Below are 25,941 nucleotides of genomic sequence, written 5' to 3'. Positions count from 1 at the left end.
TCCATGTCGACATGACAGAAGATCCCACCCCCCGCCCACATAAACGCTCATTATTGTAATGCTGCATATAGCTAAATATAAACAGCACACAGAAGCATGCACACATATACAGAATTGCTACTTCTCTCCCACACAGTGTGCAAATATTAATGTGCCCCACTCAGGGGGAGATGACAGGTCATGTGTCCAGTGCAATGTTCAAAGTGGAGAAGCATTAACCACACCCACAATCACCGCCGCCCCCTCCCCAACGCCTCCAACACCATTACTTCTCTACTAAAGGCTCTTCAGAGCAACATGCCTGATAGCAGCAGCTAAAACACACAGAAACCACAGAGCTGGGCTTTGTTTGTATGCCAGGCCTCCACAATGGTCCTGTCATGCAAATATGCCCACACAAACATGCCCTGTAGTCGCCGGCACAGGCCCCATGTTACACTAGCCAGCATGGTGGTGTGCTCTCATTCACTCCGCCTGTCTTCACACTGATTCGAGAGATTACACCACCAGCCTGGCGGCTGTGAGTATGTTTCCATCCAAATGTTCGTCAAGGTTTAAACTAATCTTCGGATGTTTCCATTATGTGGTGACATGCACACATTTACAGCACGGGAGGACAAGATGAGATCAGTTAAAATGTAGAATTTAAATGATGCGGATGTGTCATTTAATTTCTACAAGATTTGTCTGTTGACACTCATTATTAGGCTTTTTTTTAATCTGCCACCCATTAAAATTCTTCACACGGGGGTGGGGTGGGGTGGGAGGTGGGGGGCTCTGGTATGTAATAGTGGGTGACAATAATATCCCCAAGCTGTGTTACAAGAAGAAGAGAAACACTACTTTCAAGATTTTGTTGTTTTATTCCAGATGTTTTTTATGTTAAAATCCAAAATGAGGTATTTAAGAGTTATGGAAACATACTTGTATTTTGTCTAAGTGTATTATGTTATGATGCTAGGATCACACCACATCAGGCGGCAATCTCCGTGTCTGAGCATGGAGGCCAACCAGGAAGTGCCTTAAGCCTGCAATCTACCAAAAATTCCAGCAGGGGGCGCTAAGTTTGGCTGCAAAAAAATTTGCCCATTCATTTCAGTGCAAAATTTGAAAACTTCTGACTTGATTTATTACCTCAGAAAAAAATTTCAGGACAACAATATGGTCTCAATCACTAGTAAAAAATCATCTTCAAGACATTTTGATGTCAATAGTTCTAATAATGGCCCCATTTATAAGAAAATAGAAGGTAAAGAATCGTATGATTTGGGGCGGGACTACCTTTGATTGACAGGACACTAACAAGGCAAGCTATAGATAGAAAAGAGGACGTTTACCGATTTGGTCTCATAACTTTGACCCTTTCACTGTATTTTCACTTAATGACAGTTTATTTGAACGTTTTGTTCAGTAAAAATGTCTTGTTCAGCGTTTGGTTGGACTAACAGACACTCCAAGGAGTCGCTGCTCAGTTTTCTGAGGTAAGAAAGATACTTTTTTTTTTTTGTTTTTTTGCTAGCCAAAACTAACATCCCAGTTAATGCTCCAGTTAATGCTAACATGAATTAGCAGCAGCTTCTCTCAGTCAGGTTGAGGTGTAGAGAGGCTGTAGTCAGTGATCAGATCCCTCTCCTCCTCCACAGTCCAAATATGGTCTGCTTCCTGTATCAGAAACAAGATGGCGACGAGTGTAACGCTGAACTCGAGGCTTCCAACGGGCCACAAACCAACGGGTGACGTCACGGTGACTACGTCCATTATTTATATACAGTCTATGCACCACATCCATGCTGTAAGTCTTCACCGTCTGTTATACTGTATATGAAATAGTCATCCATTTCATTACAATTCTTTGCCCATTAAAAAAACACTGCAGAACTCATGCAGAGGGTTAATTGAGGAAAGCATCAATAGTTACAATCTTCTTTGCATTTTGTACTTGTTTGACTTCACCTCTTTTTTCTTAAATTGGAAGGAGAAGGAGAAGGAGAAAAGGAAGAAGAAGAAGGAGAGGTGAATTTAAAGTAAAAACACCCCAGGCAACTTTCGGCGAATGAGGTGCTGAGTGCTGAATAAGTGATGTGGAACTCGCACCTCCATGAAAGAGAATGAGGAAACTGAAACACCCTCTGTGGTTGGAGACATGGATATGGAGAAGATACAGTGTGAAGCAGCTCAGCTCCCAGGACACCTGTCCTTTAGTCGGAGTCGGTTAGGAGAATAAATAAATCAAACAATGAAATGGAAAAACAAACCTCTACAGCATCCCTGAAAACCCGCACGCTCATACACGAGGCAGAATAATCTGCTCTTTAGTTCTTCGTTGAGGTTTTTCATTCCTCTGTCACTCCCTATTTCTTTACAATCCATTGTCTGTAACTCAAATATCCAATTTCTGAACTCCATTGGATACAACCACTAACAGTACCTTTGGTAATCCTTTATTTCATGGGTCATTTGTTTTGCAAATGATTTTCAATAAAGCAACTGATATGTAGCTGTTGTTTCTAAGAAGGTCAGTGGAAAGTACAATATAAAATGGTTTTACTTCTGCGTGTTTGAGGAAATTGAAAGAAACAGCTCAGAGTTGATATACACTAGGAAAGTACCTGCAATTTTAGACTGTAATTTCAGGAGAAAGAACAAGGAAATTATATAGATGATAAAAGACCACAGCTATGTTTTTAATAGCTGTAAATTTCCAGAGATATTTTTAAGAAAGCGCTCTAAAATAATTTGAAAACTTACGTTGACTCATTTGGTAGCGCAGATAGTATTCATATTAATGATTTCAAGTGTGATATAACTGTAATATCAAACCATAAAGAGCAAAAGAAGTGGTCAAAAAAGTATTTCAATACTTTAATTACGTAAAAGTAACAATTCCACAATTTACTAAATACATTTAAAGTATTACTTGATTTTAGGGTATAATATGTTACTATTATGTTACTAAAAACTAGATTAGACTAGACCTATGTTATATATTTTGTTGAGTTGTGTACTAACATTATATCAATATAATATTAATATACAGTAAGTATATTAACACGTAAGTAGCGTTTCAATGTGAGCTGATCAAGTCGTGCAGCTTTGGTACAATTTACAACAATGCAACATATTTCAAGCTAATCATTTATTTCGAAAGTTAACCGTTAAGTGCAAAATGTGAATACAGATTTAAGTGTTGCATGTTCTTCTGACCTAATGAACACCAAATGAAACAAGCTGAAAAAAATTGTCATGCTCATTTTTTTACTTTCTTAACCCTTTATCAGATAAAGAACTATATTTGGTAACTTCAGGTAATTTTTTGAGGAAAAAAGTTGCAAATTTATTAGATTAAAGTGGCAAATCTACAAGAAAAAAAGTCGCAGATTTAAGAGATTTAAAGTGGCAAATCTTTGTGAAAAAAGTCGCAGATTTACGAGAAAAAAGTGTGAAAAAAGCATATTTTTTCTCCCAGATTCACCACTTTAAATCTCATAAATCTACGCTTTTTTTTTTCATAGATTTGCCACTTTAATCTCGTAAACCTTTTTCTCAAAATATTATTTTCATATGTTTTTTTTTTTACACATTCTGGCAGTATGTAATATCATCCAATATTCTCTAGGGTTGAAATGTGGAATTTGCAAGTATTTCAATGAGTGTCCTATTAAAGGTTAAAGTGGTGAATCTGGGAGAAAAAAGTTGCTTTTTTCCCACTTTTTTCTCGTAAATCTGGGACTTTTTTTGCACAGATTTGCCACTTTGATCTAGTAAATTTGCAACTTTTTTCTCGAAATATTACCTGAAGTTACCAAATATAGTTATTTGCCAGATAAAGGGTTAAACACTTGGTACTGGTACACTGGTACTCATGAAGTTCTATCTTATTTTATATTGTCTTTACTAATGTCCACAATATTGCCATCATAGACATTACCATTAACTATTCTTGTTCCACATTGACCTTTATACCAGGTTTTCACCTGGTCTTGCTGCCCTTCAGTATGCCGAAGCATGTGTCCTGCCTGTGCTTCCTCATGTGACCGAGGTTAAACTGTGTCTAAGTCTGAACCTTTGTGAGGGATGACATCATCGGGGTGTATAGGGCAGTGTGCTGCCATCATTTGTGAGAGAGTTAATGCTTTCCAGCTGTACAGCCTCGGCCTCTGTAATCCTCCTGTTACTCTGCTGAACAACACTGACGGTGACAAAGTGGCAGTTTTACACACTAGATCTGCAGCAGTTTGATGTATGTGTGTACATGCTGCACATGCAGAGGTTAACTATTTAGACAAAAGACAAACACAACCCATTTTACTGACTTCAAATACCTCAGCCAACTAGGCCAAGTAGGAAACCACAGTCCATTAAAAGACCTGCACACTGCCTTGTAAGCAGTTAGCTCTGCTATAGTTAGGTTCCCTGTAGCGCTGCAGGCTGACTCATGGCAGCCGTGTTTGATGTGGTGCAGAGCTTCACTGAGTTTACTTGGGAAAACACTCTCCTGTTCCCATGGTGACCACAACAGGAAGGATGCTGTCACTCAAGGGTGCAGGGTTCTCAGCGAAATACAGCTTGGCCCCTGGCAGTCACAGAGCAACAAGAGGGACACGGGGTCAACCTCTTCTCTGGCTGCAATACGTCCTCCCCTTATTCTCACACAGCACGCACACATGCAGTGTTTCTCTCCGACAGGCTACAGAGGCGGAGAAAGTTCTCCAACTGGATAGAAAGAAAATGATTCATAGAACCCAGAAGAAGAAAATACAGCCAGGAGGAGACTTCATACTTCCAGATAAAGTTAATCTGGGGCCAGTTTCTTTGAAACTCAACTGCAAACAATGTACAAAATACAGTTTTTTGAATGGACATCTTCTATGGCAGTAGTTCTCAACCTTTTTGAGTCGCGACCCCCAATTTAATATGCATGTTGTCCGCGACCCCCGCTCACTGAACAGAATCCCACACGCACAGTTCAGATCACCCAAGAAGACACAAAATGACCAAAAAAGACACAAAATGACCAAAAAAAGACGCAAAATGACCAAAAAAAAGACACAAAATTACCAAAAAAGACACAAAATTACCAAAAAAAATACACAAAATGACCAAAAAAAGGCACAAAATGACAAAAAAAAACACAAAATTACCCCCCAAAAAAAGACATTAAATGACCAAAAGACCAAAACACAGTGGAGACAGAGCTGACTTCCAAAATGATTTGGCGACCCCCAGAAATCATCTCGCGACCCCAATTGGGGTCGGGACCCCAAGGTTGAGAATAGCTGTTCTATGGTATGTTTCTGCAGTTGCTCATAAGACTTTCTCACAGCTCAAGATGTCTCTATGTACATGCTGTGATATTTATTTCTAACTCTACAGTTGCTAGTGAGGCTAATATTGTCTCAAACTCATCCTGGTATGCTGTTCTCAGAAAAACCTCAGCCTGCAGATGCAACACCACAGCACACTATCTCTTGCACAAACAGGAAGACAGACTGAGGTCTAAACTACACACCAGCTTCTGTAGATAATGAATGATTTAAGACAAAATGATATGTAATAACATGTACCTGTCATTTGTCAGATGTTTTGGGGTTAAGGTATTTTCTGGCATTGAGTGCTCCACCATATTGTATTCTCTGATGTTGTTTCAGGTGGTTGTATACATTTATGGTTGTAGCCTGCAGTGCTGCAGCTGTGGCAAGTTTGTGTTTTTGATTGTCATTTTAGTATCTAAAATAGTTCCACAGAGCTGCAGATGTAAGACTTTTTCTGTTCAAGCAAAACACTTCTGTTTAAACTGGAGGGGTTTTCTGGATTCTGACTCATTTTGGTCTTGATTTTATTGCTCCTCCAGAGCTTTTGCTTTCACTGTAACTACTCTGTCTTCTATTTCACACATATTGGATTTGTTTTTGTTTCTGCCTCCTCTGCAGGTGCCTGCCACGTCACATGTGCACAGTTGTCTTAATTGTTTAAGAGACCTAATGGAGGAAATAACAAGCACTTTGTTGTTTGGTGCAAATGATCCCTACAAATGCAACCATGCCATAAGTATTTGCATGCAATAACGCAATTGCACAAAAGAATCAGAGCCACTTTTTACGTGTGCAACAAGATCATGTTGTAAACCTAAAGACTGTGCAATATCTGATCACCCAAAAAAGAAACAAAATGACCAAACAATTTGCAAAAAAGACACAAAATGACCAGAAAAGACACAAAATGAGCAAAAAAGACGCAAAATGAGCAAAAAAAGACACAAAATGAGCAAAAAAGACACAAAATCACCAAAAAATTACCCAAATAAGAAACAAAATGACCAAAAAAGACACAAAATGACCAAAAAAAGACATTAAATGACCAAAAAGACTCAAAGATCATGTTGTAAACCTAAAGACTGTGCAATATCTGATCAAAAATGACCAAAAAATTTGCAAAAAAGACACAAAATGACCAGAAAAGACACAAAATGACCAAAAAAGACGCAAAATGACAAAAAAATGAGCAAAAAAGACATAAAATGACCAAAAAAGACACAAAATGACCAAAAAAGACACAAAATGACCAAAAAATTACCCAAAAAAGAAACAAAATGACCAAAAAAGACACAAAATTACCAAAAAAAGACACAAAATGACCAAAAAAAAGACATTAAATGACCAAAAAGACTCAAAGATCATGTTGTAAACCTAAAGACTGTTCAATATCTGGCTTCAAATTGAACTCTTTCCCTGGAGCAGGAAACAGGAAGAGCAGAGTTCAGAGCACACTGCCAATGCCATCTAGTGCTGAGAGCTGGACACAGCAGGCTGCTGTGTGGAGGATGAGAGGGTGCCAGTCTCCACACCTCAGTGTCGTCGTCTTCACTGCTACGTGTTTAATGAATGACCTCCAGGAGGCGCTCTGAGCCAGAGATACTATCTGCTCCTCTGGCAGCTGGTTTGTTTGGAAAAGGAAGCTATTAAAATGTCTTTTACTGAAAACTAAAGTCCTGAGGCAGGAGGGATGTTGGGGGAGGGAGCGAGAGAGAGAGGGGAGAACATGGGAGGGGAAGTTGGTGAGTAGAAAACTGCCGGGAAGGGGGGAGGCATTGTTAAAAATTTCCATTCATTCTCCTTAGACTCATCTACCTCTAAATATTCACCACAACAACCAACCGCACCTTTTCTCCTGTCATCCATCTTATCGTCCCTCCAGACCAGTAGTTCTCAACCTTTTTGAGTCGCGACCCCCAATTTAACATGCATGTTGTCCACGACCCCCGCTCACTGAACACAATCTCACACGCACAGTTCAGATCACCCAAAAAAGAAACAAAATGACCAAAAAATTAGCAAAAGACACAAAATGAGCAAAAAAGACACAAAATGACCAGAAAAGACACAAAATGACCAAAAAAGACGCAAAATGACCAATAAATGAGCAAAAAAGACACAAAATGTCCAGAAAAGACACAAAATGACCAAAAAAGACACAAAATTACCAAAAAAAAAGACACAAAATCACCAAAAAAAGACACAAAATCACCAATAAAAGACAAAAAAATTACCCAAAAAGAAACAAAATGACCAGAAAAAAGAAACAAAATGACGAAAAAAGAAACAAAGTTACCCAAAAAAGACACAAAATGACCAAAAAAAGACATTAAATGACCAAAAAGACTAAAACACATTAACACATGAACACTTTAACACAGTGGAGACAGAGCTGACTTCCAAAATGATTTGGCGACCCCCAGAAATCATCTCGCGACCCCAATTGGGGTCCCGACCCCAAGGTTGAGAATAGCTGCTCCAGACAACTCTTTTCTTTACAGTATGTCTACTTTTTCCTACAATTCAGGGGAGATAAATACAAAATGCAGACACACACACACACACACACACACATGCACGGTTCACAGGAAAAGTATATAAGTGGATATCTATAACAGACAATCAGGCAGCATGTTAGGTCAGACAGATGAGGAGCTTTAAATAGTAAGCAATCAAGAGTAGAATTATAGTAATTGGAAGCAGAGACTAATCTGTTTTTAAAACGTCAATAAATAAATATTTATTGTTTTGTTTATTGCATAATTTATGGACTCTGAGTGGGACACTGTTAGAGCTGCACAGATTAGTCAATGAATTGATTAGTTGTCAACTATTAAATTAATTGCAAACTATTTAGATTACTGGTGAATCAGTTTAAGAAAAAAAAAAAAAAGAGTGATTCCAGCCTCTTAAATGTGAACATTTACTGGTTTCTTTACTTCTTTATGACAGTAAACTGAATAGCTTTGAGTTGTGGACAAAACAAGACATTAGAGGGTGTCTTATTGCGCTTTGAGAAATCCTGGCAGATTGTATAAACCCAACAACGAATCGGTTAATCAGCAAAATAATAAACAGATTCAGCACTAATTAAGAATATTAGTGTGTTGCAGCCCTAGACAAAGTACATACTCGGAAATGGGTTTACATTGAACATCCTAGAAACCCTGTTACCATGGTGATAAGCCACCCAGATGTTGACACATCTGGTCTTGTGGTCAGTTTAATCAGCAGATTAGTAGTTACACTCATTAAATGTGCGCTCATTTTCATCTGAGGTTTTATTTCGAACAGTAGATTACTTTTTTATATTTGTGGTCCTCAGGGGTGCATCAGGAGAGGAGATATATATATATATATATATATATATATATATATATATATATATATATATATATATATATATACAGTACAGGCCAAAAGTTTGGACACACCTTCTCATTCAATGCGTTTTTCTTTATTTTCATGATTATTTACATTGTAGATTCTCACTGAAGGCATCAAAACTATGAATAAACACATATGGAATTATGTACTTAACAAAAAAAGTGTGAAATAACTGAAAACATGTCTTGTATTTTAGATTCCTCAAAGTAACCACCCTTTGCTTACTAGAATATAAGACATGTTTTCAGTTATTTCACACTTTTTTGTTAAGTACATAATTCCATATGTGTTCATTAATAGTTTTGATGAATTTACAATGTCAATAGTCATGAAAATAAAGAAAAACGCATTGAATGAGAAGGTGTGTCCAAACTTTTGGCCTGTACTGTATATATATATATATATATATATATACATATATATATATATAAATATATATATATATACACACACACACTCTTTGATTGTAGACCCCACTTTTAGGCTTTTTTTTGAAAGGATGAAACAATGAAAACTACATCTTGTACCACTCTACCTGCCTGTTTCTTTTTAGCATTCACCCACTGACTCACATGTTCATTAAATGCATCATAGGAGAAAAATCTGGACTAGTATTATTTAGCATCCATTCAGAAACACACAGTTGCTGTTCTGTCACATAGCTGGTGCCTCATTTATTCAGTCTCCCACGTGGCATCTCTCCATATCTCCCTGCTGTTTCCCCCCCCCTCCTGTCCCGTCTCGGGCCTCAGCAATCAAGCATAGACGGCTGAGGTCACCGGCGTCTTATGCACTCTGCAATAAATATTTGCGATAATACCCATCCTTCATAAGGTTGTAAAGCTTTGCTTTGGTTTGTGGGGTAACGGGTATACTTTAAAAACTGCCTTCAGTGCTGTTCTGTTGTTATTTTTACGCTTTAAATGAGAAACACAGATAAAGAAGCAGCTCGTACTACAGGAAAGGTTTAAGGTAACAGCAGGGAGCAGAGCAAAAGAGAGAGAACATTCATTAAAAACGAGAAAGAAGAAAAAAAAGTCCCTTTTGCCCACATTAATCTGTTCATCAAACCTGATATTATGATATATTACTGGAAAGAGCACTGCAGCAACATAATAATAATACAGCTCAAATACAGAAGTCATGATTTCTCTCTCAGCCCAGCCATGTATCCGCTGTTTCTCTCTGATCTTATCTGGGCCATTTGCACAGCTGCTAGGCCTCTCTTGTTTCCTGTCCAGGTAAGAGAGCCTCCAACCAATAAGACAGTTCACAGACTCCGTCACGTTGGCCAAGTCAAACTCTAAAAACACTCTCAAACTCTCTTCCACTTCCACTGCATGTCTGAGCCTCTGACACTCGGAAACCGTAACGACTCCTCGGGCAATTATGCCTAATGATTTCTGTTTCCTGTAACTCTGTGAGCTTGAAAAATGTGTCCTCACTCTGAACCTGCCATATTCATCCTAAATCAGGCCCATAAGCCAATATTTACTTTTATGCAGACTTGCCAGAAACACATACCAGCACAATGGATGCTATGCTTATATGCAGTGATGGAAAAAGTATTCAGATCCTTTACTTAAGTAAAAGTACTAGTACCACACTGTGAAATTACTCCACTACAAGAAAAAGTCCTGCATTCAAAACTTCCTGAAGTAAAAGTACAAAAGTATCAGCATCAAAATGTACTTAAAGTATCAAAAGTAAAAGTACATGCTACGCAGAATGGACCCACTCAGATTGTTTTATATTCTAAATATATTATTAGATTATTTGTATCATTGCATTTATGTAAGCAGCGTTTTCATTTGTAATGAGAGAAAAACTACTTAATATACTGTTATGAGGTTTAATTTAAAACAATATCTAATCATTTTAAACTGATCATGTTTTTATGTTAAATCTCGACCCGAAAAGTAACTAAAGTAACTAAATATACTGTTAGGAGGTTTTTATTTTATTAAAAAAAAAAAAAAAAAAGGTCTCATCACTTTACATTTATCACGTTTTTTCTGTTAAATCTCGACCTGAAAAGTAACTAAAGCTGTCTAGTAGCTAAATGTAGTGGAGTAAAAAGTACAATATTTGCCTCAAAATGTAGTGGAGTAGAAGTATAAAGTTACATAAAATGGAAATACTCAAGTAAAGTACAAGTACATTAACCCATTGAAGCCTGGAAAGCGTTTACGTCGTTTTGTAGTATTTGTATAGGCTCTCAAATACTTTTTGAATTTCATTTCTATCTGCTACAGAGGCTGAAAATCTATTATTTAGTAGAAGCGTTGACACTTCTGTTGAATTTCCAGAAAAACTTCAGGTTTTAGGGGCTTATTTTAAAATCGCCCAGAGGTTTTACAGGAAGTTTTAGGCGTCAATGGGTTAAAATTGTACTTAAGTACAGTACTTGAGTAAATGTACCATTCCACCAATGCTTATATGCTACTTACAGTCACATCATTCCTGCAAGAGTGAGAAATAAATCATAAGACTTTATGCCAACCCCCCCCAGTCTACACCCTCACAGTGAAGAAAAAGCCCACTAGAATGCCTAGTTTGCAATAAATCATTCAGTCGTGACGCCTACATGTGACACCTACACAAAGCCTACATGTAACCTCTGTGTAACCTCCACACCAGCGCTAACTATCTACCAGACGCCCACTCAGCACAGCTCCTTCTCCCCGAGGTCCCAGTTTAGACCGAGGACGCAGCTGTTCTGAAGACTTTTCCTCATGCGTTTTTGTATCTATTATCCTCCTTTTTACCTTTCCCCTTCCCCCCCCTAAAAAAATCCCCACATTTTTTCTCCCTCATTTCTTTTGCAGATCCCTTTTCACCTCGTTGGCTGACATCTAAGGTACACACAAGTTGACGTACGCACAAAGAAACATACAGACACAGAGCAGACTCCCGCCTTCTAACATCAGCATCCCAGATAGACGATCATGGATCTGAGTATTGTATCTTTACCGTATCTCCCTTCACTTATTGTGTCTCCTGTGGGACACATGTCAGAGACTCTCTGTCAGTCAAGGAGGATATTAATGAGTGGAACTGGCATCTCGGAGTCAAAACCGGCTCCCCTGCTGCCACTACATCCTCATGAGTCCCAATAAATCAGAAAACAGATCAGTTAGGGCTGGAACTAAAATAAAATCTGATTTATTTGAATAACAATAAATCCATTTTTGTTTCAGTGGATGCATTCCCTTTCTTATATGTGGGAATTTGGGTATACAGTCATGGAAAAAAATATTAGACCACCCTTGTTTTCTCCTTGCTTTCTTGTTCATTTAATGCCTGGTACAACTAAAGGTACATTTGCTTGGAAATTATAATGATAACAACAAAAAAAAGCTCATACAAGTTTAATTTAAGAGCTGATATCTAGCCATTTTCCTTGGTTTTCTTGATAATGATTTGGTTATTATCAAGAAAACCATGGGAAATGGCTAGATATCAGCTCTTAAATATAACTCTTATAATATACATACTATATAAATTGAAGAAAATGATGGTCTAATCATTTTTTCCATGACTGTATATAACAAAAGAGCGAAAAATTGAATGAATTGAATTGAATTTTCCCAAGGGGATTAATAAAGCATACATTATCATAATCTACCAGGAAGTCATCACTGATGAATATATATTTTAATTCAGCATTTCACCAGCTGAGCATGTTGATAAAAGCTATATTTTGAAACTATTTGAACGATCTATTTTCAGCCAGTTATCTTGTGCTATAACCAGCAATGCTCTGTCTTCTAGTGCTCCACACACATTATCTGTAAGTGAAAACTATCTGTTCTATTTCCAACAGTGGCCTAGGCCCTGCAGACATAATAATGTGTGCACATGCATGCATGGGTGTACTTTTATCCTTGTGTGTATGTGTGAATGCATGTGGGCAGCTGGAGTGGGCACTGGTGGTGAAATATTAATAATGGCCGTTTGTTTCTGCTTCTTTCGGTTTTACTTTCTGACACCAGGGCCAAGAGGACAGACACGGTCAGATGGGATTATTGGGCGGGTCAGCCGGGTTGATCAAAGCCAGCGGGGAGGCAGTTAGACAGGCTGGTCTCACAGAAATCCGTGAAATAGCCACGGAATCACTCAAATTTCCGTGAAACTGACACGGATTTCGCTACAATGCAAGTTAATGACAGTCATATCCCGTGGCTATTGGTTTTTTCCAAGTCACGTGACTTTTAAGGTTCCGGCGGTCAGAACAAAAAACATAGCGGACAGTTCTCTCATTTTTAGTGAAAAATCAATATTTTGACTTAGTTTCTGCATAAAAATGGATTTTGATCACATTTCTAGCGAGAAATATATGTTTTATTTTGTAAATATTCACTCAGTGAATGTACATAATCACTTTGTGGTGAAGATCTCGCCAGAAAAATATGACTGTCATTAACTTGCATCGTAGCGAAATCCGTGTCAGTTTCACGGAAATTTGAGCGATTCCGTGGCTATTCCACGGATTTTGAGTTAAGCGAATCCGTGGCTATTTCACGGATTCCTGTGAGACCATGTTGGCCAAGAGGACAGACACGGTCAGATGGGATTATTGGGCGGGTCAGCCGGCGTTGATCAAAGCCAGCGGGGAGGCAGTTAGACAGGCACAAGAGAGAAAAGGGACAAAAAGATCCTAAGAGGATTCACCCATGTAACAAAAAAACAGTTCTGTTTTAAGATTTATAGACTTTGAAGGCGGCTTGTACGAACGGTGGACACATTTTCTTTTCATCCCTGCTGATTCAGATCCTGTGCTATCTCTGTCCCACCCTGCCCGAGACAGTTAATGAGGGAAAGTCCACATCACATATGACTGCTGCTCAGTGTGTGTGTGTGTGTATGTGTGTGGATACAACAGGGCAAGGGCAGCAGGGCATGGGGGTCAGACGGTAATGGCAGCAGCATATTCAGGCCTCCTACTCTGGAATGCAGAGTGAGGGAGAGACACAACACTGCAATTCACTCGCCAGAGAGTCACTGAACTATTCTTAGTCCAGTATGTGAAGTGGACTCCCCCCCTCCCCTCCCGTCCCTCACCCCTTCCCTGGGGGCCGTGAAAAGAGCCTAGATGGACGAGTTGACGTGGTGTCTATAAAGGTACGGGGCAGGACGGTGAAGCGGGATGGAGAGCTTTAGAGAAAAAGAGGGAGAGAGAGAGAGAGAGGGGATAAAAGTTAAGCTCCAGTGAGGCAAAGCCTGGTCAGCTAAGTCTGAATGGAGCAGTTCACTGGCTGTGAAGCCTCTCCAAAGAGCCTATTGTAAACGTACATTGGCACAATGCATGGAGCCCCAGGGACCTCTCTCTCTCTCTCCTCCTCCTCCTCCTCCTCCTCCTCTCATGTGACCTCTCACAAACACTGGCAGAAAAGACAGACACATACTTTCTTTTTATCCTGTGTTCCTACCTAGACTAAACAGATTTTTTTGTCTTCTAATACAATTCAACAACTGGCAGTGTGACACCACAAGGTTACATGCATTGAAGGAAAAAAATGAATTTCCTGTGCTCACACACACACACAAGCTGTGCAGCCTCACGCAGAGTTCAAACAGTGGGGGAATTCAGCAAGAGACAGTGTCACTAGTGACAGTGACAGGCTCAGATTTTTCCCCCAGTGCTCTCTTCTCTTTGCTTTTATTTCTCTGTCCCATCTGAATGAGTCATTGAGAAGATGGGGTCTGACACACACCAAGGCCTGGCAGTGCACGGTCCTACTGTTATCGGGCAAACACGGCGGAGTCGTCTGCAGCTCAGTCATAACAAATGTCAAAGAGCCATTCATCTCCTCTAATCCCCCTTTTTCTATTCTCCTGTCTGCATGTACACACACACACAGACACACCGGTGACACTAGAAGCTTTCACTCAACATGACAAGGAGTGAGAACTGAAGAGCCGGGTGAATGTAATCCAGTTGATTTTGAGAGAGAATGAGGAAGTAGAAAGGAAGTGTAGGCAATTAGGGAGTTTGTGTTGAAAAATGCAGAGAGGGAGCAGAGCAGAGAGAGGCAGGAGTGAGGTAGAAGAGGGAGAATAAAAAAGGGAGACAGGGTTTGACAGGAGGAGAAGAAGAGGTAAGTATCACCATGTTCATGAAATCTCACATTTAGCTTGCAGCACATATGGCGAAGGCAAAAACTGCACAGCATGGCTTCTCAGAAAAGCTGCACACCGACTCATTCAGAGACACAAAATGCTGTAAAGTGTGAGAGCATGACATCCTGTTCCACACTGACTGAGCGTGCAAGAGCACAATCTCGGAGGTGACACTTCCACGATCTAAGATATGACATACACCGAGACACGAGGTGCATCCGCGACAAAAAAAGGTCACGAAACACAAGAGGGGACACAGATGCAAAATAAATTACGTACAAGTTTGAGATATTACACTACGACAACTTTGCGTAGTGTGAGCTTGACCAGTGTCATATAGTGCCATGTTTCTGTGCAACAAGATCTCCAACCTAAACAACAGTGTTGGAGCTATTTAGTTCTTGTTAGTATTTAGTTGTCTGTTTAGTTTATTATCAACAATGAGTATTGTTTGATTATTCTAGACTTTTGTTTATTTTGATAATATTTTGTTTTGCTAGTTAATTGTTTAGTTTAATCATCATTATTGTTTAGCATATTTAGTTTACATATTATATTTTGTGTTTTATGGAATTTAGGTTGGCACCGTGGGCACCTGATGTTATATAGGTAGGTAGGTAGGCAGAGGGCCGGCATGCACCTGGGTGGGCCGATGGTTTTTTACCAGCGTGAAGATAGGCAGCAGGAGCCATGTTTCTTTGTTCTTTTGTTTGCTTGCTCGCAATGGATAAAATAAACCTTTGGAACTAACAATCATGCATGGACGTCACCTTCTTTGCCTGCGTACACCACACGCTCATGGTGCATCAGTGGCATTTTGATTAAGTTTGTTTTAAGTTTAATTTTGATATTTTTCCGGACAAAATTGCCACTACAAACAGAATAAGTTGTTTGTAGTTACCAACCATAACAACCAATATGAGCGTTTTGCGGCTCATGTTACAGAGCGGAGTGTTGTAAAAATAGCACACACGTTAACAAACCTACACACACGGTACGGGGTTGTAAAAAGGCTACAGTTTCAGTGAATTTAGCTAAAAACTATTGATCTACGTTTAGGACAAAAACTACAGGGCTACAAGAACAGAATGATGTCATTTTGTTCATCCGGGCAGAACTTTGTTTTTTGTGAAGAGCTATTGTTTGATTGGTCAGAAATTTGAATTTGAATGAGCCGTGGATGCAGTAGGAAGGCCTTATGAGAACTTCCCAGGAGTTCTGCAGGAGTTTCTCATGAAGTATGAAATGTCCTGGCCAAAAAGAACCGTTTCTTGTTCTTGCCATCTCAAGAAAACAAACACATTTCTCTGTTGTTGTGGAGTATGTAAAGGGCTTAAGGCGTTGTGAAAGAAATGTAGTTCTACATAGTTACGTAAAAACTTGATACAAGAAACGTGTAAATCACATCGATTTATTTTTTAGTCTTTAGTCTCAAGCGTTAATATGAGTCCTATTTTGCTGCCTGTACAAACGACCTATGGGGTCGTTTTTGAGGGGAGACCAGTTCCAATTTAGCTACAGTATGATGAAGGGTTCCCTGAGGGGAATAGTTTGAAAGAAGGGATCATCATCTATCTTGATACAAGACACACTAGTGACACTTATTTAAAAAAAATATGCCATTTGATGTGTGAAATTATGTTTTTTTTACCTGAGCTTAATTTTTTCAAGTATTTACATGTCATTGTATGATGTATGCCATTAGCAAGGTTGCCCATTTCCAACATAATGTGGCAAGTAATGCATTTAAAGTTTGTGAAAGTTATCTCTGTAAGCAAAAACCTGAAATTTTCCAACCATTTTTCTACTTTTGGCTCGAACTGATGAAGTTTGTGCCATGTATCTAAACTGCTCTGTTTATCCAACCACTTGGGCGGTATTTTTATATCGTCTTACCTTTCCGAAATTTCATTGGAGTATACGGTATATGACACAGTTTGCGTTTGTGTATAAAAGGTGCAGTCGGCGTGGGCAGTATGAGAGAAATAAAGTGTTTTTTGAACATTAAAGCACGCAAACATCTTCTAGTAGAAACCCAAAATGCATCTGTGAACCTAAAAATTAGTATAATAGGCCCCCTTTAATAGTTCCATCCAATTTTACAGGCCAAAAGCTTCTTTCTTAATTGTTCTTGCTGGGAGAGTCTATTTTTTTAGTCTTATTTATATGGTTATACAATCAGACTGTTGTAGGATTTCCAAAACCGCAACTTATGTAAGAGAATAACTGTATTGGCAGGCAGGGAAATGTTGCTTCTGTTGATTTGTGAAGCAGCTTCATATGCAACTCTGCTATGGAAATAGAGACAATAGCACAGCGTTTGGATTTTCTGTCCTGGAGTGTTGAGAAACCAACTTTCTTGAAGAACTGGAACACTTACATGACTGTCCACAGGGACCTGGGAAGTTGCTTGCATAGAAAGTTATGAATATAGCACAAAGATAATCACAATTGCATGCACACTCAAACAAGAGTGTGCAAATGCGAACCAGACACCGTGACGTGTGCAAAAACCATACAGATAGACATCAAATTGGTTTGCTAAACCTGTGATTAGACACACAAACTGGACAAACAGAGACAGAGTGTTTATAAGAGGACAAGTTATCTAGTCAAGCCTCAGTGTGAGCTCCTCTGGGAGATGAAACAGATCTACCGAATCTCCCTCTTCCTCTTTTCGCCCTCATTTTCCTCTTGGATTTCCCCTCTTTACAGTCTAGCGCAATAAAATGATAAGATTGGTGATGTCTGACCCAATTATAAGCTTGATTCTGGCTTCGGCTCCACTCCTGTCTCTGTCCTACCTTTTCCCTGTCCAGCTGTAATACAAGACAGAAATGTCAGGACCGGTGCAGATATCCTTGTCACCGTGCAAGCAATAACCTCAAAAGGAGAGGAGAGAGAAAGATAGATTAAAAAATAAAAACACAGGAGATGATAAAAGATGGAGTGGGCGTTCAGTTAGCTGCTGAAGGAGGTGGCTTAGAGATGGAATTAAAAGAATTATTGTAATATAAGCAGCCACGCACATGAGAAAAAAAATGTTTATGAGAGCGTGAGAACAGAGGAGAAATGGATGAGATGAAATAAGATATATCAGAAGGGGAAAAGGGGAGATATACGAGGAGCACTTCCTGTTAGAATTCCATCCAAATTGACCTTTCTCTGTTGCCATGGTAACGCAGGCACGGCTGTGGGAGAGTCGACTAATTACTGGTTTATCTAACTGGTTTTCTCTCTCTCCTCTGGGACAATTGATTTTCAGCATTATCAGTTAGACTAAGTCGCATGAGACGGCGATATTAGTTAGTGTTTCATGCTGCCTGATTAACGTCGCTGACACTGTGGTCAAATCGAGATGAAACCACAGTGACGCAGATCTAATGCAGCTACAAACCTTTATGCATGCTACAAGGTTTCTAGTTTTCAGAGCAACCACAAGCCGCACAAACAAACAGACACAGCAGGTCAGGAGCAGAGCTCGACAGATATAATGGTTGACTGATATTATCGGCCCATATTAGCCTATGAAAGGCATATTGCATCAGCGTATATGCTGTCAGATATGTGCTGTTATAAACATGTCTTTTACACAACATATAATGGGGAAATTGTGGCTTGGTATGCTTCAGAAATGGTGTTAGCTATTTATTTTGTTTTCTTTTTATTATAGTCAGCAATTGACTGAAACTGAACAGTAATGATGTTTATTTAGTTAGCTATTTTATTCCGATTTACTCTTTATTTTCTCAGCTGGCATTTATAGAATTTGCCGACAATGTAATACATTGTTTGTATAATGAACACAGTCGCCCATAAAGTCAGAATAATATTTTTTTTTTACCTCTTTCCATGAAATGATTGTGACAATGTGATTTATAATTGACAGATAAAGTGTATATCTTCTTAAAATTGAATTAATCAATCTTTTCGAAACATATCACAATGAAAATGAAACCACAATGAACAGAGGATTGTGTCCGGAAGCAAAAATATTCAAACTTTATGGGCAACTGTGTATGATAATGTGGAACAATGTTAAATATTATTTAATAAAGTTTTTGTTTGAGAAATTAGCTCTCTGGGTATGTTTGCAGAGTCAACTCAAAGTCAAGTCAAAGTTTATTTATACAGCACATTTAAAAACAACCTCAGTTGACCAAAGTGCTGTACAGTTATTAAAATAGAATAAATCATACACAACTGGGTATAAATAAAAACAATAAAAAGAATAAAATACTAAAAACAGTAAAACAATAAAATAAAATAGAATAAAATAGTAATAAAAACTCAATCCAAAACAGAGTTAGAGATGAAAAAGACAAATAAAAGGGTAATAAGAGTGGTGAAAAAACATTGCAAATCCACACAGAAAAGGTCTATTTTCATTCCAGCTCAAGGTTTTACTATATTGGCCACCATGTAGCTTATCAAATAATTTTCCAGTATCGGCTGTGCTCTAGTCAGCAGTAAAGGCACAATGCATCCCAGGCAGTCGACATGATACGTCACGAGGAGCGAGCCCCCCCTTAGCAACACGTCACTGGCTCTCGCCGGGTAGACGTGGCCCCCCACCAACAAACTATGCTCCACGCTGTCTGACACACATTTCAGCTCCAGACAGACAGAGACATGCCCAGTGGTGGTATTGTTACTAGAAGGACAGAAACATACAGACACAACATGACTAGTCTAAGCCCGGAAGACAGAGAAATTAAGGCTGATGTACAGACACATTAACAGAAAGCACAGAAAATTAAACTAATGTGATGAGACAAGCCAAAATAAACAGTCCTGTTCCCAGAGAGAGAAGAGGAGACTGTTAACAATTCAAATAAAATATCTCTTCTTCCTTCCTTTCTTTCTTCCTTCCCCAGAGTATAAACTGAGAGGAGTTATATAACAAACGGGATAAAGCAAGTGAGAGAAAATGAAAAGGTAGGGGGGTAAAATATGAACACCACATAAAAAATACAGGAAGGAAAAGCACTTGAGCTTTAACAGCTTTTCTATTTGTTGCAGTGTGATTGTGTGAGTTCTCTTTTCGGTGTTGAGGCCAAAGAACACACACTCGCGCTCTGGTGAGGCGAGCATGCACATGAGCGTGGAGGTGAACCACAGTGGTAAAGGAGCAGCGTACCAAAGGCTTTTTGCATGTTTAAGCCCATTAACTAAGTCACATATATTTTACATCACTGTCAGCCAGTTTCCAGACTGCTGCATGTGGTTTTAGAGCGATTTCATACCTTCCAGGCAGTTTTTAAAGCAGAAGAGACATTACTGACAGAATTATTAGAATGATTGAGCTATTTAACAAACACCAAGTTGGACTTAGTTTCTTTTGTTTCCGATGCATAAGTAAGACCTATTTGAGCTCAGTGACTGACAAAATATATTATCCTGTTATAGGTAATTTCATATTGCAATAATAATTCATATCAATGTTTTCCAGGAGATTGATATTTTAGAATATATTCGAGATACTGGAGTGGATCATCATATCGCCCAGCCCTCAATTCAAGGCAGCCATTGGTGCCATTATGGTGCTGAAATAAGTATTTTAGTGATCATTTAGTTAATCAACAATATTTTTTTAATCATTTCTCACTGGATAATTGGAACACAAAATTGGTTTGGTGAGCTCATCAAGCCTTGAACTTCACAGACAGGTGCATCAAATCATGAGAAAAGGTATTTAAGGTGGCCAATTGAAAGTTGTTTTTCTCTTTGAATCTCCTGTGAAGAGTGGCAACATGGGGGTCTCACAGCATCTCTCAAACGTAGTGAGGAAATGGAAGAGCACAAACACAACTCTTGTTAAGGCCAAAAGCGGCAGGCCAAGAAAAATATTGAAAAGGCAAAGGTGAAGGATGGTGAGAACGATCAAAGACAACCCACAGACCACCAACGAACACCTACAGCATCATCTTGATGGTGTCAATGTGCATCAGTCAACAACTCAGCACACTTTGCACAAGGAGAAGCTGTACGGTAGAGTGATGTGGAAGAAGCCTTTTCTGCACACACGCCACAAACAGAGTTGCTTGAGGTATGCAAAAGCACATTTGGACAAGCCAGCTGCGTTTTGGAATAAGGTGCTGTGGACTGATGAAACAAAGATTGAGTTATTTGGTCATAACAAGGGGCGTTATGCATGGTGGCGAAAGAACACAGGACTCCAAGAACAACACTTGCCACCCACAGTAAAATTTGGTGGAGGATCCATCATGCTGTGGGGCTGTGTAGCGAAGTGCTGGTACTGGGAATCTTGTTAAGGTTGTAGTCTAGACGGAATTGTCCAAAAAGTGAAAGTGAGGAGCATTTATGGGTACAAGTCAGGAACTACAATACTTATTTCAAGGGTGCTGAATCCAAAAAAAAATGGTTCCCAAGCGAAATTTTGAATTTTTGACCTTCTCATTTACATATCAATATGGCGGCCAAATTGCCCATCTTGCTCAGTCGTTGGACCATTTTCCCCAAGTTTTTTTGTAAGTAGGCAATCAAAGATGAAATGAAATTAAGTTTCTGGATCTATAGTCTAGGGTCAGAGCAAGAATATAGTGGAGGCTCAGTGTCTTCTTTATGTATATTTATATATATGCAAAATACCAACTTTTAAGGTGAAATTAAGCATTATTTGTGTGTTTTTTTAAAGCCGACATAAATATTCAATCAATATCACTTTTAAATGTTCCAGTTGGTATTTTGCATATATATATATATAAATAAAAAAGGCACTGAGTCTCCACTATATTCTTGCTCTGACCCTAGACTATAGATCCAGAAACTTAATTTCCTCATCTTGATTGCCTACTTACAAAAAAAACTAAGGGGGAAATGGTCTAATCACTGTGCAAGATGGGCAATTGGCCATTTGATATACAAATTAGAAGGTCAAAAACTCAAAATTTCGCTTGGGAACCATTTTTTTTGGACTCAGCACCCTTGAGATATGTAAGGTAGGCCGGTTCCTGACTTGTACCCATAAATGCTCCTCACTTCTTATAGGAGGCCCTTTTTCTGAAATCCGTCTAGACTATTGAGGGTTTCATGGATTCCACTCAATATCAGCAGACTCTTGAGAATAATGTTCAACAATCAGTCACAAAGATGAAGTTACGCTGGTGCTGACTATTTCAACAAGACAACAACCAAAACACTGCTCAAAATCTGCTCTGGCATTCATGCAAAGAAGTAAGTACAATGTTCTGGGATGGCCATCCCAATCCCTAGACCTGAATATCATTGAAAACCTGTGGGATCATTGGAAGCGGGCTGTGGATGGTATTGACAACCGGTCTATTCTGTCCTTTAGGTTGGAGATCTTGTTGGATTAATCAATAATGAAGATAATTAGTTAGTTGCAGCCACAGCCAGTAAAATGTGAAAAAACAGCTGCAGAGAATTGAAACTTGCTTGGCAGTAAGCAGTCAGCAGTAGTCACGAGCTGCAGTGTAAAGAATCACAAAATGATTTGCGGTTAGTAAGCTAGATCAGGAAAAAACACCGGTCTCATGATTACACACACTCGATACCTTCACATTATGGGATTACAGGTCCATCTCTAACAGATACCGGTCTGGAACAAGATGGAAAATTCCCAGTCAATGCCTGGAGCCTGGCATTGGACACCAAAAATAGTCCATTTGTGACCAGGCATGATTGTGGTAGCATAAGGGCACCTTGGTTGCCAAATGCAAGGAGCAGAACTATTGGTGCCAAAGGACAGACAGGACAACGATAATATAGCACCAGACATGAGGTTACCATGTGGAAAAATGCATGAGCATCAATATGGCCTTAAGCAACCAGTGAGGGTGACTGCATACAAGCACCGCTGTGCTACTGGGCAAATAAACTGTGAGCTACAGAGGATGCCAGGGTGGGTATGTTGGCCCCAATCTCTGGCTGTGTGGTTTGTGTGGCTGGCATCCTGGAGGCATGGTATGACATGTGGTTCATCCCAGCAGGCAGCCAGAGTCACAACAAGAATGGCACTTGTGTCTACACTGCTATGCTGCTCACTTCTGCTGCTGAGAGTCATAATAAACACTTTCACTGTCTGGTGCCAGCAGTAATGGGTCTAAAATACTGTTAATTTTGTTGTTAATGTGATATAAATGCTGCATTTCAGGCATGTTTGATACAAATCTTTATCTTTATTAACACATATTGGACATGTTGATGTATTTTTAGATTTAATTTCATTATTATTTGGTGTCCAGCAGCTCAGAGGCCAAAAACGATGGAATGGAAAAGATCTTACGGTCAGTGAAGCAACAAATTGTACTTTTGAAAACCTCAAACTCAACCACGGCTACATCCTTCGTTCTTGTATCTATCTAGCCGTTCATGGTGCCTGCATATTTGGGGATGGGTGGGCTGACCGCTATGAGAAACAGTGAAGTAGTCAGAAAGCAGTGATTGCTTTCGCAGAGCACTTCATCACAGGAAAATGCAGCATGCATCAGGGGGATTTACCAGGTATCACGTACGCTGTACACTCTCTCACACACACACACACACACACACACACACACACGTACACGTACACCTCAGAAACCGATCTAACCTGAATGAGGACCCATGCAGAGCAGCGGGGTGGTTAAAAATTCAGAGGAAAACAGTGTCAGAAGCAACTTAAATATAGAAAAATCTGAAACAGTAATGGCATGGAGAGATGGAGGGATGGAGGGATGGACGGATGGGGGTGGCGTTAAGTGAATGAGGAAAAACTGGCTACTATGAAAAAAGAGAGGGGTCAGTGAAAGAGAAAAAGAGGCTCACGCTTCATTGAATGTTACGCCATAGGGCCTGATTCTGCTGACCTGGTTTCTTTCCCCTAACAAAGCCTGTGCATTAACTCTCTCACAAAAAAAACGTCCACACACATGCACACACAACGCCTATAGACATTTACACACCCACTTAACCTGCACACAAGCGGTATACCTACACATTTACACACACACACACACACACACACACACACATGCACACACACACACACACCCTCTCTTGCTCTCAACATTCCTGCATCCTATATTTGTACGTAAAATGACATCAAGTAATTATTTATGGCTTTTTCTCATCCTGAGAGACATTGGTTTTTCTCGATATGGGAAGGAACTGAAACCATGAGTAAGCCTTTGCACTGCATGGTGGCAAAAACTGAAAAACCCAGGGGCCTTTCTTTGCACATTCTGATACACATCAAAGTCTTGGTTTCCATTTCAGTTCTCACAAATAACCTCACACTATTATTATAAATGGGTTAGGTGTTCTGGTAAATTCTGCAGAGGGGGCGGGCAATTTGACAACATATGCATGTGTGAGAAAATAAACGTGTTAACTATCGGAAAGTTCGTTATATTTATTGAGGCTGTTGTGGGCAATGTTGCTTTTTAACTAGCGGGAATTACTCATGGCAACAATGTTCTTTGATTTGCTTTTTGCACTGATGTGATAAAGTACCTTGATTTTTTAACTGCAGAAAATACATTACATCATGATGTATATATCTATAATATGATATAAAATTACACACTGGAATAGAAGGTTTAACCAATATCACCCACCGCTATTTTAGCATGTTTTTAATACACCAAATATTGAATAAATACATAACATGTTGAGCTGAGAGCATAAATGATCAGATGTTTTCAGGCACTTTGATGCAAAACCCCTGAGCACTTGTGCAATAGAGCTGGTAGCTGTAGCAATACATCTGGAGCATAAGACTCTTTTTCTGATGCAGACACAACGCAATATCCACATGAACCACAACTAAATACATCTTTTTTCAAGGCAAGTATTTAGACTTGTATCAGGAAAGGCTCAGGTTTAAGAGTTGTGCTTGAATACTGAGTTAAAGGGCTAGTACACTAAATGATTTGCTATGTTGTGGCCTGCTAATATAAAGTTATGTCCAGGAGATAAGGTTTCTAGATTGACCCAAGATAAATAACATAATGTTACTGGGATAAAGAACTATGAGCAACACCTACATAGATAGACATTGAAATTGAGCCATCATCATTAAATTCTTTTTTTTTTTTATTGTAATATGTCAAAATGGCTCATGTGAAATTGGCCTGCTCAGTTACATGTACACTATACACCACAAATTAATTAGCATTTTAATGAAGAATGCAAACATGTTGACAGACTTTTAACTACATAATGTCTTCATTAGCATAACTGCTTGCTTGTGTTTAATAGTGAGGGACATAAAGCACCATTGGCTGATTTACTATACATGTTCTCGCTCAGTGACTCTCCATCTATCTCCGTTTTATCTCCTGCTTCTTTTTTTAACAACTCATTTGTTTGTACAGTAGCTTGAAGACCACAGACTCCAGCTGTTTTAGGCAAAAAAAAAAAAGTGAAGCTCAGTGTTTTATTTTTGCAGCGCAGCATGTGTAAATGAGACCAATACAAGGTGACCCACCAGTCAATGTCTACATCCAATAAAGCAATCAATAACACAATTGGTGACATGACAAATGAATCACGTCAGTAAAGCTGTAATTTTAAAGCTTGTGCTATTCTACTGTGTCTTTTCTATCCAGCTGACCCAGGGTCAGTGTTAACATCTGGCTGCTCATGAAAAAATGTCTTTTTTCCAGTGAAAAAGCAAAGCTTCATTCATTCATTCACTTCTCTTCCATTTTAATCCGCTCTTCTGCCATGCACCCCTGTAATATTACATTTTCCCTCTTTATTCCAATCAATTCTCACTGTGCTCTGCTATGCCTGTGTCCCACTGACACACTAACACCAGAGTGAAGAGGATGTAGAGTACAGCCGCAAAGAGACTCGAGTGGAGTGACCTTTCTGTATGCTAATCTCTACAGCACACACACACACAATCATAAGGTGGAGGATTTGTCCTCTGCCAGATGAGTCAAAAGGACATCATGAAAACACAAATCCTTCTCCTTGTGTGTGTGTGTTTTTGTCTGGTTTTTCCTGGACTACCCCTCCTCCCACTATATCTTATGTGTCAATCACAGCCTCTCATTATAAGGCGTGACACACCCACTGGAGCATACATTTTACAACTGGCGACATTAAAATAGCCTGGTTATAGAATTGGTCGTAAATCAAGCGCTGG

The 25,941-nt window shown here is 39.2% G+C and overlaps 1 protein-coding gene across 1 annotated transcript in view; it reads right to left on the bottom strand.

The window, feature by feature from the left end:
* dock10 (dedicator of cytokinesis 10) overlaps positions 1 to 25,941 on the bottom strand; it is a 106,989-nt gene that overhangs the window by 80,276 nt on the left and 772 nt on the right. The gene's annotated exons all lie outside the window — the stretch shown is intronic.

Source organism: Centropristis striata, chromosome 4 (assembly GCF_030273125.1).
Source record: "Centropristis striata isolate RG_2023a ecotype Rhode Island chromosome 4, C.striata_1.0, whole genome shotgun sequence".
NCBI classification, from domain to species: Eukaryota; Metazoa; Chordata; class Actinopteri; order Perciformes; family Serranidae; genus Centropristis; species Centropristis striata.
Note: the sequence above shows the minus strand (reverse complement) of the source record. Positions and strands in the feature narration are given on the sequence as shown.